Genomic DNA, 21,078 nt, shown 5'->3' with positions numbered 1-21,078 from the left:
GTAGATAATGGGCTGATGGGGCTTGAGAGGAAGCAGGAGGTTCTGGCAAGAGAATGACCAGGGGTAGCAGTGGAGCCAAGGACATCGTAATCTGGATATAGTTTGAAAACTGAGCCAAGGAATTTGTTGACGAATTGGTAAAGTGCTGTGTGTGAGAGAGGGACAAGTCAGGAATGACTCCAAACATTTTTGGCCTGAGCGACAGGATGGATGGAGTTGCAAATAAATGTGAGGGAGAGGAGCGCAGGAGACCCAGGCTATGGGAGATTAGGGGCTGTGTGTTGAGCATATTTGAGATGCTGATCTAACCTCCAGGTAGAGATGCCAACTAAGCAGGTGGAAATATGAATCTAGAGTTGAGAGATGTACAGACTGGAGGTAAAATTTTGAGAGACGTCCATGGTAACTACAGACATATTTAGCAGTGTGAGGCTGAATGAGGTCATAGGGAAGGACTATTGAGAGAAAAAGAGGTCTGAGGCCTGAGTCTTGAGGCTTTGCTGTGCTTAAGATGAGGAGGAACCAGCAGGTTTAGAAGGAGTGACAGGAGCAGAAGGGGATGATTCAGTGGACAGCAGAAGACAGGGTTTCAAGGACAAAGAGTGCTTATTTGTCTGAATGCTGCTAAGATCCTATAAGAGGCCAGTAAGATGAGTTCAGGTAAGTGCCTCCTGCATTTAATCATGTGGAGCTGAATTTGACAAAAGCAGTTTCCCTAGGGGCATAGGAGGAAGCACTGGATTACACGGGGTTTCACAGAATTTGGGGCAGCAAACACAAATAATCAGGGTCTTCATAAAGTCCCTCTGTCCTACTCACAGGGAGGTTTGTGTCCTGCACTGTTCTGGATCCTAGGTAGAAGCCTGCCAAGTGCCAGGTACAGGAGCCTTCCTAATGACCACTGCAAAGATGACCTGACCATCATTCCAGAGTTGTGACCAGAATCCAACAGGTTGGCGAGTTAGTTCAAGCTGCTGCCAGAGACCCCAGCCATAACCATCTTCAGTGACATGGGCCTTGATGGATCTATCACACTCAAGGCCTGCACGGCCTTGACTGCCTGTTTTGCTGTAGTAAAGGCAGATGCACATGTCTCATCCCAGTCCCACCTGATGTCCTTTCGTACCAACCGGTATAAGGGCTTCAGCATTTGTGCCAATGCAGTATAAACACTCTCCAGTAGCCTAGAAGACCCAGAAACTCCTGTAGCAATGCTACAGTTGTGGGGGGTAGGAAAGGCCTGGACTTTGTCTATAACTGCTTCTGGTATAACTTTGGTCTTACCCGACCAGACAACCCCCAAGAATTTAACAGACAAACCAGGTCCCTGAACCTTGGTGCTGTTCACAGCCCATCCTTTCTCCTGTAAATGTTGTAGCAGTCTAGGTGCTGCACCTTCTAGATCTGAAAGAGAATCGGATGTGAGCATGACATCATCAATATAATGGTACAGCCGCACCATTGGCGGTTTCTCCCATGTAGCCAAGTCCTGGGCTACAAGTCCATGACAGATGGTAGGGCTGTGGAGGTATTCCTGTGAGAGGATGGTGAAAGTCCATTGCCGTCCTTCCCACATGAAGGCAAACTGTTCCTGACTTTCCCTCTCAAGGTCAATGGAAAAGAAGGCATTAGCAAGGTCTACCACGTAATGGTATGTTCCTAGTTCATGGCTGAGGGTATCCATCAAGCCTGCAATAGAGGGGACAGCAGCATGCATGGGGGTATGACTTTATTCAGTTGTCTGTAATCCACAGTCATATGCCAGGAGCCATCTGGCTTTTTTACAGGCCACACTGGGGAATTGAAAAGACTATGGGTGGGCTTTATAATACCCACCTTTTCCAGCTCCTGGAGAGTTTTTCCAATCTCTTTATGCCCTCCAGGCAGTTTGTATTGTTTGATATTAGTCACCTGCTGAGGCACAGGCAAAGCTATGGGCGGGTGCCTAGCATGTCCCCTCAGAACTGTCTTCACCACACGTCCTCTCAGTCTGAACTCACCTGCAGTGGTCTGCAACCATAGACCCTGCAGGATATCAATCCCCAAAATATACTCAGGAATAGGAGATATATATATATATATAGTATACTCTTTTGGGGGGGTAGATGTCCTATTCCCAAAGGGATTTGGGCTTTTTTTACTCTGATAGCCTTCCCCCCATATCCATCTACAATAGTGGGGGTCCCGGGGAACCGCTCAGGGTTACCATGAATCAGTGAACATTCAGCCCCTTGTGTCCACCAGAGCCAGGACACGTTGTATGTTCACTGGGGACCAATGGATAGCTATTTCAACATGTGGCCTCTGGTCCCCCCCTGGTTCCTCAGGGCAGATACCTTGACCTTTCCCTCAGTCAAACCATGTTCCCCAATCACCTTCCTGTGTGGGCTCAAGTGAGCTTGGCTCGTTCTCCAGCAGGAAGTCTTGCAAACACACAGGCCGGACTCGTGGCTGTGTCTCTGACCTCTGCCTCTTTGGTCTTAATGGCTGGAACTGCTGTTCTGGTTTCAGTTGTTGCCATAGCTCTAGTAAGATCCTATTGGACTTTCCATCTAGTTTCCTTCCACCTGCTCCTGCCCATATTAAATCAACCCACATCTGGGTCCTTGTAACCTTCATAGGGCCCTGTAAATTCTTCTTGTGAGTAACAGGTCTTCTTTCTTTCCGGATTCTCATTTCTTCTGCCTCTCCTAAGTCTGCTACTGTATATGTCACCTTGCTTATGGGATGCCCTAAGTGAGGGGAAAGAATGGCAACTAGAGACCCAAAGAAGGATGTAGGAGCCATTTTTCTCTTCCCAGTAGTGAAAATCTCTTCATCTGGGTTATAATTGTCTGGACTATAGATGACATTTCTTATGCCTAGCTCTTGTAGCACCTGTTGGAGCTCAGCATGTCTGCCATCTAATAGGAGAGGATGGCAGATCACCCAGATTGGGCCACACAGCACGAAGTGCAGCCATAAGCCAATCAAGGAGGGAGTGACTCCCTGAGGTCTGATGTGCATTTTGTAATCGCTGCCTCAAGGCGGGCTGCAATGTCAGGGAAGACAGCTTTCCCACCTCTGTTCCCGACAGAACAATTCCATCCACCCCTAAGTCCCACAGACGCAGGAGCCAATCTGATACTGACTCTGAGGGCTTCTGCCTAAACCAGGAGCCCAAATCCACGGGCTCAGCCTGAGTATAGGGGCGGACCATACAGTGCTCCACGACCTGGGGAGGGGGCTGCTCCTCTCCTTGGGGAACTTTCAGCTGCTGGGTCTTTATCTTCTTTACAACAACTGGGCGTGCTTTCAGTACAGGAGGGGCCAGTGCCTCCGGCACCACCCCTTCATCCTTCCCCAGCTCCTCCATTTCTGGGGCTGATGGCGCCTTTCACTCCCCTCCCCGAGTGCCTCCTCTGCTACAACCTTTACCTTTCTACTGTGCCTCGCAGCAATGCTACCTCAGTCTTCAGGTCTCTTACCTTCAGCTCAATGCTTCGCCGTCAATGTTCTCGTGCCACCTCTACCTGTGCTTCCCTTAGGAGTTCGTCTTTTTCCTTGATGGCCTCTTCTTCCTTCAGAACATCTTGCAGCACTGACGTCTTGTCTCCAGTGGCACCTTGCTGCCAGGGCTCTCGCTCTGCCGCCTCCCACCTCCCGCATCAAGGCCATCTTCTTCCTCAGGGAATCCACAGAGGTTTGCAGCTCGCTTTCTTGGGCCGCCTCCTCCCACCTCAATACCATTTTCCTCTTCAGGGCATCCACAAAAGTCTGCAGCTTGCGTTCTCGTGCTGCCTCTTGCATCAATGCCACTTCCCTCCTCAGGGAATCTACTGAAGTTTGCAGCTGGCGTTCTTGCGCCGCCATTTCTTGGGTCTCCTCTGTAGACCTTTTTAAGACTGTGAGAAGCAGCCAACCCACAGTCCCTGCTGCCTCCCGGGCACTCTGCTTCTCAAAGGATTCCCTTACTATATCAAGGGCCACCCCTACTGCCTCAGGTGTCACCTCCACTTGCCTCCTGTCCTGGGGTGGGGCCCAGTCCTTTAGGAGGCAAGCCACCTCAGACCACATACCCATTGGGGGATGATCCACTGTCTCCCCATTCACAGGGGCAGCGCGCTGAAGTACCCCTCCCATAAGGGCAGCCTGTCTTTTTCCTCGGTCAACAGTGAACCCTGCTGACTTTCGCCAATTGTCTCGCCAATGGGTTTCAGCCACAGGCAAGTTCACTATGGATTCAGTGTGACCAAAGAAATTGACAGCAAAATGTTCTTTGGGGTGAAAGGGTTTATTACCTGGCTTGTTCTCCAGTGGTACGTCGAGCACTAACGTCTCTGCCTCCACCCAGAGCACTGGGCCAAGCTCTCTATATAGTGCAGTAATAGCTTATTGCCTAAAGATGTGGAAGCAGCAGCCCAGCAACAGGCCAGTTACATCATCAGGCATTTAAGTTCAGTGAGGATCCTGGCCACAGGAACCCCAACTTCCCCACACCAGGCTAGAAAGAATCTGTAGGAGCAGGTGGCATGATCAGATAACTGATCAGGAAATGTTGCCTTTGAGGTCAGCTGAGAAGGGGCCCTGAGGGGTTTATTCTGTGTCCCAGTGCTGGTTTAGGGTAAAGGTGGATGAAAGTTCAAAGACTTGGGGAAGGAGGGAAGCCTGAACAAAGTTTGATCCAAGTAAAGTGAGCAGGCATTTTGAACAGATTGGTCAGTGGGGACAAAGAGCTCAGCTAATTATTTATAAGACAAAGAAGGGAACTCGGAGGGTCTGTGTCTGGCCTTGTTATAGGTAAACAAGGGAGCTCTCTGTGAGTGTTATCTCAGTCATTTGACGGAGAGTGGGGACTCTTTGCAGTAAGCTCTTTTCCTGGAACACAAAAGGGTGTGGGTGTGGGAGTTGAACACTGTCCCCTTATTTGAGCTGTATTTTTAATGGCAGTGTTACTAGATATTTTTTTGAAAATGTATTGCAATTGCATGAATTATCACTCTAACAGCTGTGTTTATCAGTACTTCCCTGCATCTGTAATATTAGGATAATTGATATCTATAATCATGTGTTTGCTTCTTATGCTGGTTATTAAGGTGTATCTCCCAGCTCACCCATCCCGTGTTCTCTGTTCTGTGATGCTGTGGCCTGGCTGTGAGGTTCTGCCAGTAGAGGGAGCTTGAGGCCGACTGGATGGCTGGAGGAGGAAGGGACTTACTCCCTGATATTCCTGCTTGTGGTTCCTGCCAGTGTCACCGTGCAATGGCTCTTTTCCCTGGGTGAGCAGTTGTTTCCAGTTTCTAGCTTTTGATTCACCCTCTCAGATCCAGCCTGAACATTTACCTTTAGAAATAAAAGCACCAGCTGCGTACTCCCCTGTCCTCAGAGGTCTGAGTCCCAGCTCCCTAGGGCCCCCTTACCAGCTCTTTCTGATAATCCTATGCTTCTCTCTCAAGAGACCAGTGGCAGCTGCTTCCTGCAGCTGCTAATCTCTCTGTTTCCCTTTTCACTTTTTCAGCCCTCCATAACCTATTTAACCAATTCCTTAAATTCTCTTTTACAACAATTCTCTGTTTTCTGCCTGGACCCTGACTGATACATCCCTAAGAGATCTAGAAATACTTTCTGAACTACTGGCATGGAATCATGACGGGTACATATTATTGTGATAAAAAAAAAAAGTAGATTACATTTATGGGACATGTGCAGCATCCAACAGACAAAAAAGATGCATTCTGAAAGTTAATTTGTAAATCTGTTGTTTGGATCTTGAAAGTAATTTTCCTATCAAAACAATATTACATATTAAAGTTAGATGATGACATCAATCCATCCATGCTCATAATATATTATACAAGGGAGTGTTGTAAGGGAGCAGAATTAGCACTGCTTTGGCAGCATACATTCAAAGATCCAACTATTATGCTAATGACAAATGTTATTCATCCCCTTTTATTTTAAAAATTTTAATATAACCTAAGTCAATATATCCAAAGTATATTTCAACATATAATTATTTTTAAAAGTATACAAATGAGACACTTTAAATTCCTTTTTTAATACTAAATGTTCAAAATCTACTGTGTATTTTACACTTACAACACATTTCGATGCAGTCTAGACACATTTCATGGGCTCAAGAGCCACATGTGGCTAGTGGCTACCACATTAGACAATGCAACTGCTAAGTAGATGCAAAGAGTAGAATTGCTGAGTCATAAGATATGCACAGTTTCTTTCCTCTTTAATATATAAAGGTTTAATGATACTGGTAGATAACTCAAAAGCAAGAAAATTTGATCACCGCTTTAGAAATTAGAGAGCGTTCTTGCTGGCACACCAAGTATATATTGACATAAAAACAAAAATATCCTTGATGTAAGCCCAGTTAGAAAAAAACTGGTCAAGAGAGGATGAAGTTAACATGTTTAGTCTAGTGGAAAGAAGTGGCAGGCTTAGCTTCAAACACGAAATTAATAAAATTTATGAAGTTAATTTCATATTGTATGATGAGGGTTTCTGCAACACACTAATCTTCGTAATAGCTTTATTTAAGAAATTAAAAAACACCATTTTGTCCCTTAGTAAAAAAGGCCATCTGGATTAGCAATAGGTGGAGAAAACAAATTGCAGTTACTTTTTTACAGTTCTGACTGAAATGCAAATTATGTATGGATTTGTAGATGATATTTTGGGTTCAAACTTTTGTTCCCATGATAAAAATATAAACCACAGTTGAAAAGGAACTCATGTGTTCCCCCTTGCTCTAGGTCTTGCACATATGCATTGTAAGAAAATTACTTTCCTAAATAAAATTAAAGCAAGATTTTCCAAGACTGTCATTGGAGGGGGAATCTCCTTGGGAAAGAGCCAAGATTTACCTTCCTCCAGGAATATTTCATTAGCTCTTTTGCCACTGTCACTACAGTGGTCTTGCATGGTGCTGCTTCACCTAGAAACACTCTGGCATGAGGGTGGGGAGAGGACAGAGAGTCCTGAGCAATCCTCCCAGAATATTCCAAAGTCTAGAAAAGACCAGGTCTTCACAAAAGGGACAGGTGGGTTAACATGAAACCAGGATGCTTTATGTTATGTGGCTAATTAATGCTCCACTTATGGGACACTGTCACTTTCTGCTCTGTGTGGACATGTCTAAGCAGTCACTGCCCCCCAGGGTATGTAACCTCTTCAGGTCCAAAACCTGAGAGGGTGAGCCTCAGCCATACGTGGTTTGTTCTAAGGCCAGCCTAGCCCTGCCTTCTGTCTTTACATGTCTCCCCTGAGCAGTGATCTTTTGTGAATGACCGACATCTGTCAAGTTTCCTCTTCCAGGGAAAGGCACTTACAGGGTCTCAGCTTTGTGTTACAGGCCCAGCAGGGTACGGTGGGCCAGAAACAAGTGTGCATGCACTTTGTTCCTTCATTTACTTCAATACATGTGTGCTGATTTCCTCCAAACCTAAGTGATGTGTGGATAAATAAAAGCCCATTCTGCTCTCTAGGAGCTAAAATCTCCAGGGTAGAAGACCTGTACCCAATATTCCTCTTGCTACAAAGGAGACTGTGTGACCTTCTATAATTGATAAAAAGGCCTGTGCCATAAGGGCGGGAGAGAGGCATTTCCTACTTTGCGCGACAATGGATGGTTCCACAACTTAGTTTTTACCTTAGTTTTTATGTGAAAATGCGCGTGAATGTAAGTTTTTAAATGGTAAATTTCGTGAAGGTTATCAGAAAAAAAACGGTCAACTGTAAGCTTTACATTACAAAAAGAACCTTGGCACTTAACATTTTTTCCTCTTTAAAAAAAAATATTTTTAAAATCAGAAAAGACAGGACTTTCTGCGTTTCCTGACTCAGAGGAAGGGGGCATAAAATTTGGAAAAATATCCCACTCACGCGCTCACCTCTCACGCCGTTTGGAGAACGAAGAGCCAAGGCGAGTTTGAGGAAACCGAAAGAGGCAGCGCCCGGGGGCCGGTTTGGCGCCCCAGCGGCCGCGAGGCCCAGAGGGCGCGCGCATTTCAGCGCGGCCCCGGGCGCCCCCAGCTCCGCTCCCTCCAAAGTGGGCGCGGCGCGGCGCCGTGGGCAGGGCCCAGGGGGCGGGCCCCGGGGCGTGGCGCTCGGGCGCGAGTGGGCGGCTCCGAGGCCCTGAGGCGGCGGCCGGGAGGGCCGGGAGTCCAGCGCGGCGCCGGGCGAGTGCGCGGCTGGCCCGGGGCGGCTCCGCGCGGCTTCTCTGGGGCGCCGCGCGGTACCTCACCCTCCTGCGCCCCAGAAGCAGACACTCTCCTCAGGTAACCAACTCCTCCATTCCCTCTACCCCACCTCGCACACAATCAACTGACCGCCGGCGGCTGGTGAGGATGGGAAGGATGCGAGGGAGGTAGCCGGCTCTCAGCCAGAGCCCCGCAGTCGCGGGCTGGATGGGCTTCGTCCGTGAACAGGAGGCGGAGTCGGGGCTGGAGGCAGCGGACGAGTAGGAGTCTGCGGCGAGCACGTGCGCCCTGGGTCGGCCAGGGCGCTGGGCACCCTTTTCGATCCTTCTCATTCCTCCGGGGCCAGGACTTCGGTGCCCGGTGTCACCTGGAAGCCAGTCTTTCTGGCCTCTTTTCTCCCCTGGTCCGCGTGTCGGGTAGGCGCTTAGAAATCAGAGGGTTTGGCTGCGGGCGTAGAGAAGCAGGGAGTGGAGAGCCAGGGACCGAACAGTTATTGCGGTCCCTTGGGTGCTAGCGGCTTTAAGTTCATTAATCCTTCCCGTAGCCCTGCGAAACGGCATTATCACCTCCATTTTACTTATGAAAGAGCCTACGCCAGGGTTTTTAAGTGACTCGCCTTGGGGCAAACCACTGGGAAAGAGGATGGCTGGGGTTGGAGGTGTGTTGTGTAGGCTCTCCGAATCCCTAACGCTTCTCCCTTCCTCTCCCTGCTCGCTCCCTGTCCGATATGCGCGCGTGTCTAGGAAACTCGCGCTGCTGGGGTCTGTTACGAAAACAGGTGATTTTTAAACGCAGTCTACTCCCCTCCTAGGTTTCTGTTTTATTTTGTTAGCTCCTAATTTCTGATTTATGTTTTCACAGTTTTGGATTATTGGCTTTTTGAAGTGGAAGAAGCTTGCACTGACAGTTCTCTCTTTACAGCGTTTTCTCTCCGTGCAGAGCAGAACACGGGCACCCTTGCCGGCCACGCACTGCTCATTCTTCCGGGTGGATGAGGCCGCCTACAGATCCAGGCTGGACCTTATTTATGGGCTGCCCGGGCGGAGGTAAGTTTTGTACCCACCTGGCATCCTCTGCTTTATTTCTTTCTAGAGGGGAGAGAGTCTTCATTTTACAAATAGCAAGAGGCGAATTGGGAAGATAACGCGGCCACAGCTTTATATGGCCTGAATTTGGTAGTGGTTAGGTGAGGCACATGGTCAGGGACTTGTCCCCTGCTCTGGGCATTCTGCCCCCCTTCCAGAGCTGCTCTGAAAGGCAGGTTTGTTTTATAGAAGGGAGAAGGAGGGCTGAATGGTTTTTAAAGATCAGTGTAAATTACCTGCTAGGAGCTCAGGCAGTTCCTGACAAGGCCCCCCCACTGCGGGAGGATTTGGTAGCAGATTTCAGTTCTGGCAAGAAGGAAAAGTGGAACTCTGGATATCTGCTATATTGCTTAATAGATTTTTTTGCAGGCCTTCAAGATGGTAGTTTGGGCAAACTTGGAGTTCTTAGAACTGGCTAAACTCCTCTATTTAAAACAATGTACAACATACCATGAATTTACTTTTGCAGAGTTTTATTGGTAGATGAGGGAAGTTGGTGTTTTTTCCATATCGTGGTGAGGGTTTGGAGGTTACCCCTGCCTTCTCTTCAACCTGGCCTTGAAAAGAAAGGACTTCCGTAGCCTGGGCCACAAATATGTACTGGACTCCATCCTTCATTAATTATAGTTCATCCCAGGTGACCTGCAGAGGACCTCCTTACAAGGTCTTGGTGGGTATCAGCCATTCCCTTCCCGTAGCCAAGCAGGAATTTGGCCCAGTCCTGGGCTCCACCACTTGGACAGGATGAAAGCATAGGGTCAGAATCTTGCACCAAAGAGTGGCCAGAATCTTTTCCCCCCAAAATAAAGCTGAAAAATACTCATTTAAAAAAATTGTAAAACCTGATTTTAAATATTGGCTTCTTTTTAAACACAAGGACTCAAATTTGTTTTATGCATCAACCAGTTTCAAATCTCTGCCCTAGAAATTGCATTCTTGGATGAATGAAAATTTCTCACCCATGATGTAAATACTGTATGTTTTTCATTAAATTGGGTGGTAGGAAACAAAGTAATACTACTGCAAATGATTCCGTCTGTTTCTATTTGCTATGAAGTATACATTGAGTAGAGTAGTCTTATGGGAAGAAGTCAAGGGAATTAGAGGTTGAAGTTCTAGGCTGAAAGGGTTAGGGCCAAGGCATGAATGTCTTGGGATGAAGCCTGTTGGGTCATTTTTAGGACTTCAGACTTTAACAGGAAAGCTAGTGGGAACCCACTGAAGGGTGTTGAACAGGAAATGAATTGTTGATTAGGTTTGGGTTTTTTTTAAATGATCCTTGTCAATGTCGTGTGGAGAATGGTTTGCAGGGATAGGCCCTGTTGGCATGTTTGGTGCCTTTATGTAAACTAGAAAAAGGCTTCCCTTTGGGATAGCCCAATTAGAAAAGATGTATTGCTTTGTACCAGCTGGGCCAAGCCAACGGTTTCAGCCCCCTCTCTTGTCACTGCACATGTGTGGCCACCCTGAGGAGGGGGAGAGTGGAGTGCAGGCAAATAGTACAAAGGCTTTGCAGTCACCCAGGAATGGTGCAGTGATGCTGAGTAGAAGCTAGTGGCAGAGAGAGAGGTTGAGTTTGTAGTTAAAATCAGTAAGAAAGTGGTAATTATTTGGCTATAGTTGATAAAGAGAAAGGTATCAAGGATGATTCAGTTTCTGGCATAAATGAGTGGGATAGGATGGTGAAACCATTTACAGTGTTAGGGAACACTGGGGGAGGAGTGGGCATAGGTGGGGGAGGGAAGAAGATTCCATTCAGGTGCATTTAGCTTGTGAGCAGCCACATGGAGACGAGGAATAGGCCACCGAAACTCATGAAAGAGATCTAAGGTGGAAATGTTTGGGAGCTGTTGCGTGTAGTCACTGCATATACAAAAGATCTTCCAAAGAGCCAGCTGGGATGAGACTAGAAAGGGGCTGGTGCTAGAAGGTAAGATTGTGTTTGGAGGAGAAGCTAGTGAAGGCCACTTGAGAAAACAAGTGCACATGCAGGATAAGGGTCTGTGGTTTTCTTTCTTTTTCTCTTTTTCTTTTTTTTCCACTTGAGATTAGAAAGACTTGAACATGATCTAATGCTTCGGGGAAGTTTCTGGTAGAGAGTAAGAAGCTTAGGATGTGGGAGTGAGAAATAAATGATAGGACTGGGTATCATTTCAGAAATGATAGGGGTGAATTCCAGGACACAGGTGGGAAATTGGTCTTTGATGTAAAGAGGGAGGGAGAGGATGGATAAAGATGCCTTAGATTTGGGGACCAGGATTTCGAGGATTTCTCTTTTCTCTGCAGGAGGAGGCAAAACCATCTGCTGAGTTTGGTGTGTTTGTGTATGAAGTCAACTGTGTCATCAACCAGTTTTTACCAAACATTTTCTAGTGCCAAGCCTTGTGGTAAACTTGGAAAGTGTTAATTAATGCTATTTGTGTTAGCTCTTGTGATAAAATAGGAAATATGTATTTGGTCTTTGACCCAGGTTCCTGGCACAGAGCTCTAAACCCTGGGAGTATCTGGAGTGATGGTGTCTGGAATGTCTTTGAGTTCATCTAAGCAGTCCCTTTCCACACACAAGTTTATGCTAATGACTAAGGTGTGGTAACCCCTAGAGGGCATCAGAATGGGCTGGTCACCAGAAAGGCCAAGTGATTAGAGGGTAGGAACTTTCAGCTGCACCCACTCTCCTCTGGGAAAGAGGGGGCAGTGCATGCCTAGAGATTGGGTTATAAAAACTCTTGAACAGTTTGGAGAGCTTGAACTCTTGAACTCTTTGGGAGTTTCTGGGTTGGTGAACACATCAAGGTGCTGAGAGGTGATGTACCAGAAGATGGCATAGAACCTGCTCTCCCCTTTCCTCATTCCTTGTCCCATACATCTCTTTCCTCTGACTGTTCTTGAGTTGTAACCTTTCTAATAAACCAGTAATAGTAAGTAAAGTAATGAGGGTTAGGGAACTCCCGAATTTGAGTTGGCCTGGCATTTGCAGCTGGCCTCTAATATGGAGGCAGTCTTGTGGAACTGAGCCTTCATCTGTGCATAGTTAGTGATTGGATTGAGTTAAAGGGTTGAATATCCAGTTGGTGTTGAAGGAACACAAACCCCACATTTGATGTCTGGGTGTTGTACAAACAGCTCAGCCCTGTGCACCTGAAATAGCATGTCGCCCCCTTTTCTACAAATTACTTCCCATCTTCAACCTTGCACTTGATGGCTAAAGGAAGTATTGCTCAACTGCGAGTTTTACTCTTCTGATGAACATCCAAGCCCCTAGGAAGTGAGGCTCCTGGAGGGGAAGGGCCTTTGCAAACCTCCTCCAGGTTCTCAAGGTCAGCTGTATGTTAGGAACACTTGGGGAGCTTTTACACTTCCTGCCTCTAAGGCTCCAGACCAATGCCCTCAAATCCCTGGTAGGGGGACACACTCGGGGGTGTTGGCGTTCTCTGAGAGCTGTAGTTACATTATTCAGCCAGGGTTGAAAGCACTCACCTAGGGGTTGGCCTCAGACTAGGTAAAGCCATTCTGTACTTTTGAGCTCCCGCTGATTACCTGGGGCTTAGAGTATTTGAGAATTGTTTATGAAAATGGGGTTGAGACCATTATGAATCAAATATATTAGCATCTGAAAGCAAAATGCAAAGGACAGTCCCATGGGGTATTGGAGTTAAGTATGAGACCTTTTACTTACAGTTTTATAAGCATTTAAGAAAGAAATCTAGCTGTGTTGATAGTTAAAATCGGTCTTGCAGTGGTGCCTTCTCAGCCTACTGTCCTGTATGGTGAGTGTGATTTCCTAGGTGGAGAAGGGGGCAGGGATTGTTTGCTCAGGTGAGGTCCTGTTCACCTGGCTGTTAAGTATATCATGAAGTATTGTAATTTAAGAGGTGGAGGGTATCATTCAGTTGTTTAAGTTGGTAAACACGAAGGCTTTAAATCAGTGCATCTCTCAAGGGCATACCTGGACTTAGCCATGAGTGTAATGCGGGTGTATTGAGCTACTCTCCTCAGCCCTCTCCCTGCAGCCAAGGGAGCTGAAGTTTAACAACTGAGGTATTGGATTTATGTCCTGGCATGATGAAGCATGAGAAAGAAGGCTTCTTCAGGTGGTAGAAGCTGTACAGTCCTTGTACAGCTCTGGGGAGAGAGCATGATCATCTCTGCCCCATTCAGCTTCCCTGATTCTCTGCACAATACTCTGAAGAGTGCTTGAGTCTACATCTTTCTTTAACAAAGGACAGCTTCCAAATTTGCCTCCCTTTTCCAACTTTGCTATGCTATCAGTAGTCGCAAAGACTTTGGAGGGAAAGAAAAATCCAAGATAAACGTGAAGTTCTGTCAAAGAGGAGGGAGAGTGATTGCTTTCCAAAAGAAATTTAGGCTATGGAGAGGCAGTTTGGAAATAGCTGTTTAGAAGTGTTTTCATTGTAATGTAAACATGTTGCCAACAAACATGGTAGATTTGTGACTTGTAAAAACTCAAAAAAAAAAAAGCCCATTAAAAACTTGGAAACAGAATTGTCTTTTGTATCTTGTAAGTGAAGAATATCAATGAGTTTTGAATCCTTGTGTTAAATTTATAAAAATGTGACAGCTGTTCATATCACAAAATCATTAGCCAAGAGTTTTCAAAAACAGTGAAGCATTTTTAATATACTGCTTTCATTACAAATATTAATTATAGTGAGCAAGATTCATTATCATGTAGGTTTTACTTCCTTTTTCTCCATCTTTTTGTTTTGTAATGCCTATAATTTGTTAGTACAGTAGTATATATAATTTTTAAAGAAATACACACATATCAAGGTACTTACTCAAAGTAAGTGTTTGTACTAAAAATGTTAAAGCTATCATTAAACACTGAGTCACACACTCACCAATTTAGAACTTCCTTCCTTATAAACTTTAAATTGTCTCTTCCCTGAGATATGCTCCTATAGTTCATTCAGTGGAAAATAAAACTGCTACTAGAGTAAAAATAAGTGCTCAAACTCTGAAAAAGTAGTGAATGCAGTATATGTCTTGTTTCTCTTGAAATATGTTCATTAAACTTCCTTTAAACAAGCCGCTTTAAACACTTAAAAGGCAAAACAAAACATGGAACTTAGAGAAATCTTGTGGTCAGTTCTTTGGTCCCAGACAGGTAAGAACTTTAAGTCCTTCACACATTGGCCGTATGGTTTTTCCTCCTCTGCTTGGAGAGCCTGCTCACTGATGTTGCCCATGCACCTGCCTGGGCCAGTGTGGGTCTTTTGGTAAGCAGAGAGTGGGGAGGGCTGCAGTTCTCCGCAGTTCAAGGTGAAGGTTGAAAAGCAAGTCAGAGGTCAGCTCTGTCCTTTTTTAGGGGCTCTGACTGCATCTTCCACAAAAACTTCACTTGGGGTAGGAGCAGGATTCAGCTGACCATCGGGCTGGGCTCGAGAATTTTCTGGAATCAGCAGCTGGACCCAGGAATTTGCCTCGGATAGCATCCCAGGCTATTGACTTGTCAGGCTTGTTTGTCCTTTTGTTGTTACGTGTGACAAATGTAGGGCATGCCTCTAGAATATCTCTAATCCATCCACATAACTGAAGATTCCTGATCTCATCTTTGTTTACTCTTCTCATATGTTATGCTAAGCAATATCATTAAATTCACATAGGGAGATCCAGTTTTAACACTGCTTCTAATTGACAAAAGCTTTGGTTTGCAATGAAAATGCCAAAGCATGTGTAGTAGTTGCAAAGTGAGAGTGGCCATCCCAGGAATGGGTTCCTGTTTGGGGCTTAACCTCCCCAGCCTTTGGGGCATAGTGTACCAACACATTTCTATCTCACTGGCTATGCTGAAGTGTTTAAAAGCACCTTATAGACAACCTAGCAGTGCTGTGTTTATTACCTCTTATTAGAGAACTTGTGAGTTCCCTGAAAATAGGAGATATGGCTAGACAAATAGAGGGTTTAAAGAAACATGTACAAATTTGAAATGAGCGCCTTCAAGTTGAACACCTTGTTTGGTTTCCACAGGCATTTCTGACCATTTTGAGAATTTTCCTTTGTGCTAAATTGGACCCGTTAGAAAAGGGACCAATGTTTGATGGTAGAAGTGACTTTGGACCATAGCAAAAGTAGATTGAGCATGCTCAGTAATACCATTTGGCAGGGATGAGATTTAAAAAATGAGTATAAAAACTCAAAAACTAGATTTCTTGTTCGACTCGAGATTTTTTTTTTCTTCCTGTTTTTGGTTATGAAATTTTATCTCTATTGAGAGGCAATGGAAAAGAGAAGCAATGTTTGATAGACGTTGAACAGCCAGATTTCCCATCTGGGGTTCAGTGGTGGCCCTCCCTACCCCTCTCCACATCCTTCCCCCATAAGATGTAAAAAGAATTGAGCTGAGGCAATGTGGTAAGTAGGAAAGGACATATTTCCATAGATGAAGTCCCAGGCTCAGGTCAGCCCAACCTTCCACTCAGTGTTGACCCTTAGAAAAGTCACTTGACTCCCTGGGCCCCAGCTTCCTCACAAGTTAGAGAGGAGAGTGGAACTTGGGCCCAGCTGGATTTTTTCCATACGGTCTAGTAATATTCTCCTCTGAAAAAAATTTTTCTTGGACAAGTAAGTTGGAGAAATGCTGACTACCGTGTCCTTTGTCCCAGTCTTAAATATTCACAGTGAACATTACTCTCTTAAAAGCTAATAAATAAGCCCAGGAGGACAGCATCTTGTCTAACTTTCTTTGTAACTGCATTTCTCTTAATTTATTGGGCCACAGAATCCACCCCACCCCCCAGACCTAGTAATTGCCCCCAGAGCTGGTGTTTCTAAAAGGACTAGATGCTCTCTCAAGCTCCTTTCAGTACTACAATGGATACATTGTCCTCAAAATAGTTCTTAACTGTATTGAGCAAGCCTATAATTTCCTCCAGAAGGCTCAGCAAATAACCATCCTGTGAATTCCTTGAAATTAGGGAAGATGCATTATTTATTATTGTATTTTCTTCCCAGAACCTAGGATTCTTTTGTGTATAAGCTGCTTGCTGTTGAATTAAATTGAGTATATTCAGGTATTTGCTAGTAAATTTGAAATATGATATCTGATTTTGGGAGTCTGAAAAAGTTACCTATAGACATTAATTAAATATTTGAACAATATCCAGACAGAAAATGTAAATGATAATAATGAATAAATTTGGTAACATTCATTAAGGGCTCATTATGTCTCAAATTCAGTGTATGTACATTATAGGTCAGTTCACTTATTTTTATAAAAAAAATCTAAGGTATGTATCACCCTTAACCTAATTAAGTCACTTAAAATTATTATTACTTTCTTTAATTATTTTTTTTAATAGTGAAGAAGCTGAAATACGAAGCCAAAGGCTTATGGAAGCCTGAGTTGGTGATGATAGTGCCTGGTTTTTGACCTGGGCAGTCTGGCTCCAGAGCTGAAATTACTACTGCCGATGTCCTCTTACACATAAACAGACTTAAGAGAAAATATTAAGCTACCAGTAATCCAAAAAATACAAAAGTGATGTAACACTTTACAGTCATACTATTGATAAAAATAATTCTACAGTATGTGAATATGTAGTATGTAATTAAGATAATTACAGTAAATGTAGAGAAAATGGTTCTCAGATACTACTGGGGGCATTCTAAGAAAGTATAGTCCATTTGGAAGACAGTCAAGAGCCATAGACATATTTAAGTTTTGATCTAAGAATCTGACACTTGGAATTCCAAGGAAAATCCTTTAAAAAGCCAAGAGAAAACAAAGCCATGAGTATATTCAAAAGTATTCATAGCTCTTATTTGTAACGATATAATTTGGAAATACTCTAGTATTCAGATGTAAGGCACATACTAATCATGGAAAAACCAATGAAGACTCTTTGCTACCCATTAAATGAAAAAAGCATGTTGATGACAAATTCATTAAAATTACCTTGAAAGTAAAGGGAGAGTTTTATTTGAGCCAAAATTTTGGATCTAGGCCTGGGAATATGTAGCTCCTACTGGTGAGGTAGGAGGTATGTCCCAAAGAGCCCAAGTCATACGAAGGTTTTGTGTCCTTGAAAAATAAGCATTTTGCTTATCCTTTAACAGGAATGTGTATGCAAATTGTTTTAGCCTTTAACTCAATTAAAAGATGGTCTTTAGTTTTTCATGGGTGGTCAGTTTGGGACTCCACAAGTTAATGAAACCTTCAGTCCTGAGGCCTTAGAAATCTTTGTGGTGGTGCCTAGGTTAGTTGTCATCTTTTCTTCATTTCACAAGAAGAACAGAAAATTTAATCCCAACTTCTATTACATTGTACTGAGCACAAATGTGAGTCAGTAATGTCCTTGGGCAGGCATCAGAAGGGAACACGAAAATTATGTGTACCTGGCCTGATGGCTTTTTGTTTGGAAATCATTAACCATATTTAAATGGAGTTTATGTGGGAGGATTGGGATTATTTGATCTCAATTTACAATTTAAAAAATTCCTGAAGTGAAAAATTTTAAATTTAAACGTCACAAGCGTCTGAATAAATACCCTTCCCCCAAATAAAAAGATGATCCTTGAATAATTTTGGGTCCTTCTCGGATGTTTCCAGTGCATATTTATAGTACATTTGGAGGTTTCTTTTATGATGCATTTCTTCATATGGACTGGAGGGCAGCTCATCTCTGAATGACCTTTCATCTCAAAAACCTTCTTTCATGTCATACATAGAGAATTCCTTCATTCTTGGCTTTGGCAATGATTCAAGTTCAACAAATATACCTAAATGTAATTCAGAAGAAATGACATGATGGATAGTTTGCCACCCAAGTATATGAAGCTGCTTAAAGGGAATGTGCAGAGCTCAGACCACAAATACCCATTTGAGAATTGAGGAAGTTGCTCTGATGTAGCTTAGGGCTGAAGCCTTCAGGAGGAGAGTTTGTTGTATTTATACCAACAGGAAGATTAGGAAGGTTCTGGAGCTCCCTGAAAAGTTAAGAGGTAAGCTAAGGTGGAAATCAAAGCTGTTAATAACTGGATCCAGTATTGTTCTTGGCCAGAAAGTGAGACTGCTTTTTTACCCTCCGCCCTCTGGGAGGTCAGCCCTGGGTACAACTCAAGTTTTTCATACTGGTAAATTGGGCAAATGACCATATTCAAAACAGCTAAAGCTTCAGTTTCCTTAACTGTGAAGTAAGAATAAAAATAGCTACTTACAGGGTTGTGAGAGTTAAAGAGAAAATGTATGTAAAATGCTTGGCACAAAATGCTAACTCTTAACATTAACAGTGTCCTTAAATCTGCAATAACTTTGATCGTAAAAGCACCATCAATTTAATATCAACTTCTAAGAAAACAAAAAAGAAACCACCATAGTAACGAACACATGGTGTTTCAGTGCACCGTGTGCCTAAAATTTCAAAAACTGTCAGTGTGAGAAAAAAGTAAGTTTCATACTTGTGGAAATATAGTCTGATTAGTATTTTGTCTTGCAATGGGAATTCCCTTTCACATTCCGCTTTCCTGATGCTGAGCCCTGTCAGTGCTCAGCCTCCCAGGTCCCTGTCCATCATCCATCTGCTGAGGAACAGCAAAGTGCTTTATCACTCAGGAGTTGGGGACCCCTAACTGAACTCAACCACTCTTGTGCACAGGTGAGGAGACCAAAGTACAAAAAGGTTAAGAGAGATGAGGTTAATCCTAAAGACTGGATGAGCACCACCCAGTATGAGGCCAATTGTTTGGGGTTTTCTTTATAGATATTCAGTCTGTAAGACTCAGCACATACTGCTTTCAATTATGTTCCACTCCCTGACACTATCCTTTGGAGCATTTAAATGCTGTACTTTAGTTTCCTTATCTGGAGAAGACTATGTGCTAAAAAGCACATTTAACAAAAAGCATCCAAGATACTGCCCTACTTTTTTGGGAGTAAGGGAGTAGAGTTTTGAAATATTTGGACTTTTTTGTTTTTTGTTTCAGTTTTGGAGCCCTTACCAATTAAGTAAGCCTGTGTTAGGCCCAGGGAGCTGTGTGAGTACAGGGGCTAAGGAATAAGGCTGAGACTAGACCCCAGTTACTAGGAGCTCATGAAGCATATGCATGGATCAGTTCAGAGACAGGGTTTTGTGGCATTAAATGCTGAAATGAGAGTTGATGGTGATAATTCCTGTTTTGAGCAACCGCAGCATATCAGTCACTGTTTCCAGTGCTTCATAGGTTTTTTAATTACCACCAACCAAATGAGGAGGGTATTGTAAGCTTCATTTTTCAGATGAGGAAACTAAGGCTCAGAGAGGTTAGGTTGCTTCCTGAAACCACATGTTAGGACATGGCATAGTTAGGGTTTATGTTCACTTCTGTTTGGCTCTGCACAGTTCTGGTGCTCTGTGGCTTACAGGAGGAGTCAATGATACTGGATTTCAAATGGGTGATCATTGTGGTTCGCCAAAGGGACCATGTACAAGAGGTTGATTTTAACATGGTGAAGGAAATCAGGCAGAGAGCATTTCTCATTCTTAATAATGGTTAGCTTTATATTTATTCATATGGATTGAGAATATTTTTCATATGGATCTGAGAATTACTTTCAGCAAGGTGAAAATCCAGATATGTGGTATGACCCAGATTTTTGGGACTTCTTCTAAATATGCTTGGAAGCATTGAAAGCTTAGAGAATCTAAAATTGGTATTGTTCAGGAAACCCAGTAACTGTGAGCTGCGTGATGAGCAGGTGTGCCAGGAATGGGTCATTGTTAAGACGTCTCTGTTAAAGAATTGTTCTTGATGTGTGGCCTGGCCTATGTAACTTCTGCACCCTAGTTTTCTTATTTTAGAAATTAAGACTGGACAAAGTGAACTTTAAAGTACCTTTAAATCTAACCAAAGTTTTTGTTTCTATAAAACCATAGCGCTCAATTCAGTGTTATAAACTACCTAGTATTAGATAAAAAGAAAAAGGAAAGAAAGAAAGAAAAAAAATAATTACTCTTCAGTCTGGAATTTTGAAGTGAACAATGAGATCTTCTGTATACATTTTTGGCTTGTGATAAAGAGATTGAAGATTCCTTTAACAAATGTGTGTGTGCACATGAATAGGTATGTTTCCATTTAAGTCTATCAAGGTCAGCCTTTGCAAATGAACACTACTGCCTTGGAGGACAGGTTTTTTTCCATTTCTAAGGTAGTTTAGCTGTTACTCATACTTCAGCAAAACTGAGCTAAGACTAAACGCACATAGGCAGTAGCAAACGCTTTGGAGAGGGAGCTGGACAGATGATCTCTCTTCTTTATCTCCCAATTTTCATGACACTAAACTCAAAAGGTCCTTTTTTGTGCATTCATACAATCTGGAGTTACTCCTCCCTATACTCTCCTAATACATTTCCCTTATGTCTGTCTTCTCTTAATTTAAAAAGCCTCTTCTAAATAACATCTACTCATCTACTCTGAAGGTATTTAGTCAAGTTATTAGCCAGCTACATCTTTTTTTTTAATCCTACCAAAGAGGTTTAAGAAAAAAAAACCCACCCATCAGGTATCTTGTGTCACTGATGGAGTGATAAGGAAAAATCAGTGGCATTAATATATTCACAAAGTCGTGTGTCCATCTCCACTACCCATTTCTACAATTTGTCATCATCCCAAACAGAAATGCTGTATCAGTAAAACAATAACTTCTTTCCCCACCCCGAGCCCCTCTTAGATTTTCTGTTTCTATGAGTTTGATTACTCAAGGTACCCCGTCTAAGTGGAATCAGAGTATTTATTCTGTGTTTTGGTGGGCTGACTTATTTCACTTAGCAGGTCTACAGTGTATGCTGTAGCATGCATCA

General features: G+C 43.6%; 1 protein-coding gene and 1 long non-coding RNA gene across 7 annotated transcripts in view; both read left to right on the top strand.

Annotated features, from left to right (window-relative positions):
- The first annotated feature begins 244 nt into the window (after window positions 1-244).
- On the top strand, window positions 245-7,673 carry LOC118916420 (uncharacterized). Its single transcript, XR_005026379.2, has 3 exons — window positions 245-660; window positions 5,076-5,258; window positions 6,908-7,673. It is a non-coding gene; the product is annotated as an uncharacterized LOC118916420 (long non-coding RNA).
- A 424-nt stretch (window positions 7,674-8,097) lies between these two features.
- The window catches only part of GCNT1 (glucosaminyl (N-acetyl) transferase 1), a 29,621-nt gene continuing 16,640 nt past the window's right edge, over window positions 8,098-21,078 (top strand). The window contains exons 1-3 of one of the 6 annotated variants that reach the window (XM_057498572.1): window positions 8,101-8,273; window positions 9,135-9,241; window positions 11,751-11,864. The gene's annotated coding sequence lies outside the window, so the exon portion shown is untranslated. Of the gene's footprint in view, window positions 8,274-9,056; window positions 9,242-11,750; window positions 11,865-21,078 lie in introns of all 6 variants that reach the window. The other 5 variants (XM_057498576.1, XM_057498574.1, XM_057498575.1 and 2 more) reach the window with 5 other exon arrangements.

Source organism: Manis pentadactyla, chromosome 3, assembly GCF_030020395.1.
Source record: "Manis pentadactyla isolate mManPen7 chromosome 3, mManPen7.hap1, whole genome shotgun sequence".
Classification (NCBI taxonomy): Eukaryota; Metazoa; Chordata; class Mammalia; order Pholidota; family Manidae; genus Manis; species Manis pentadactyla.
Note: the sequence above shows the minus strand (reverse complement) of the source record. Positions and strands in the feature narration are given on the sequence as shown.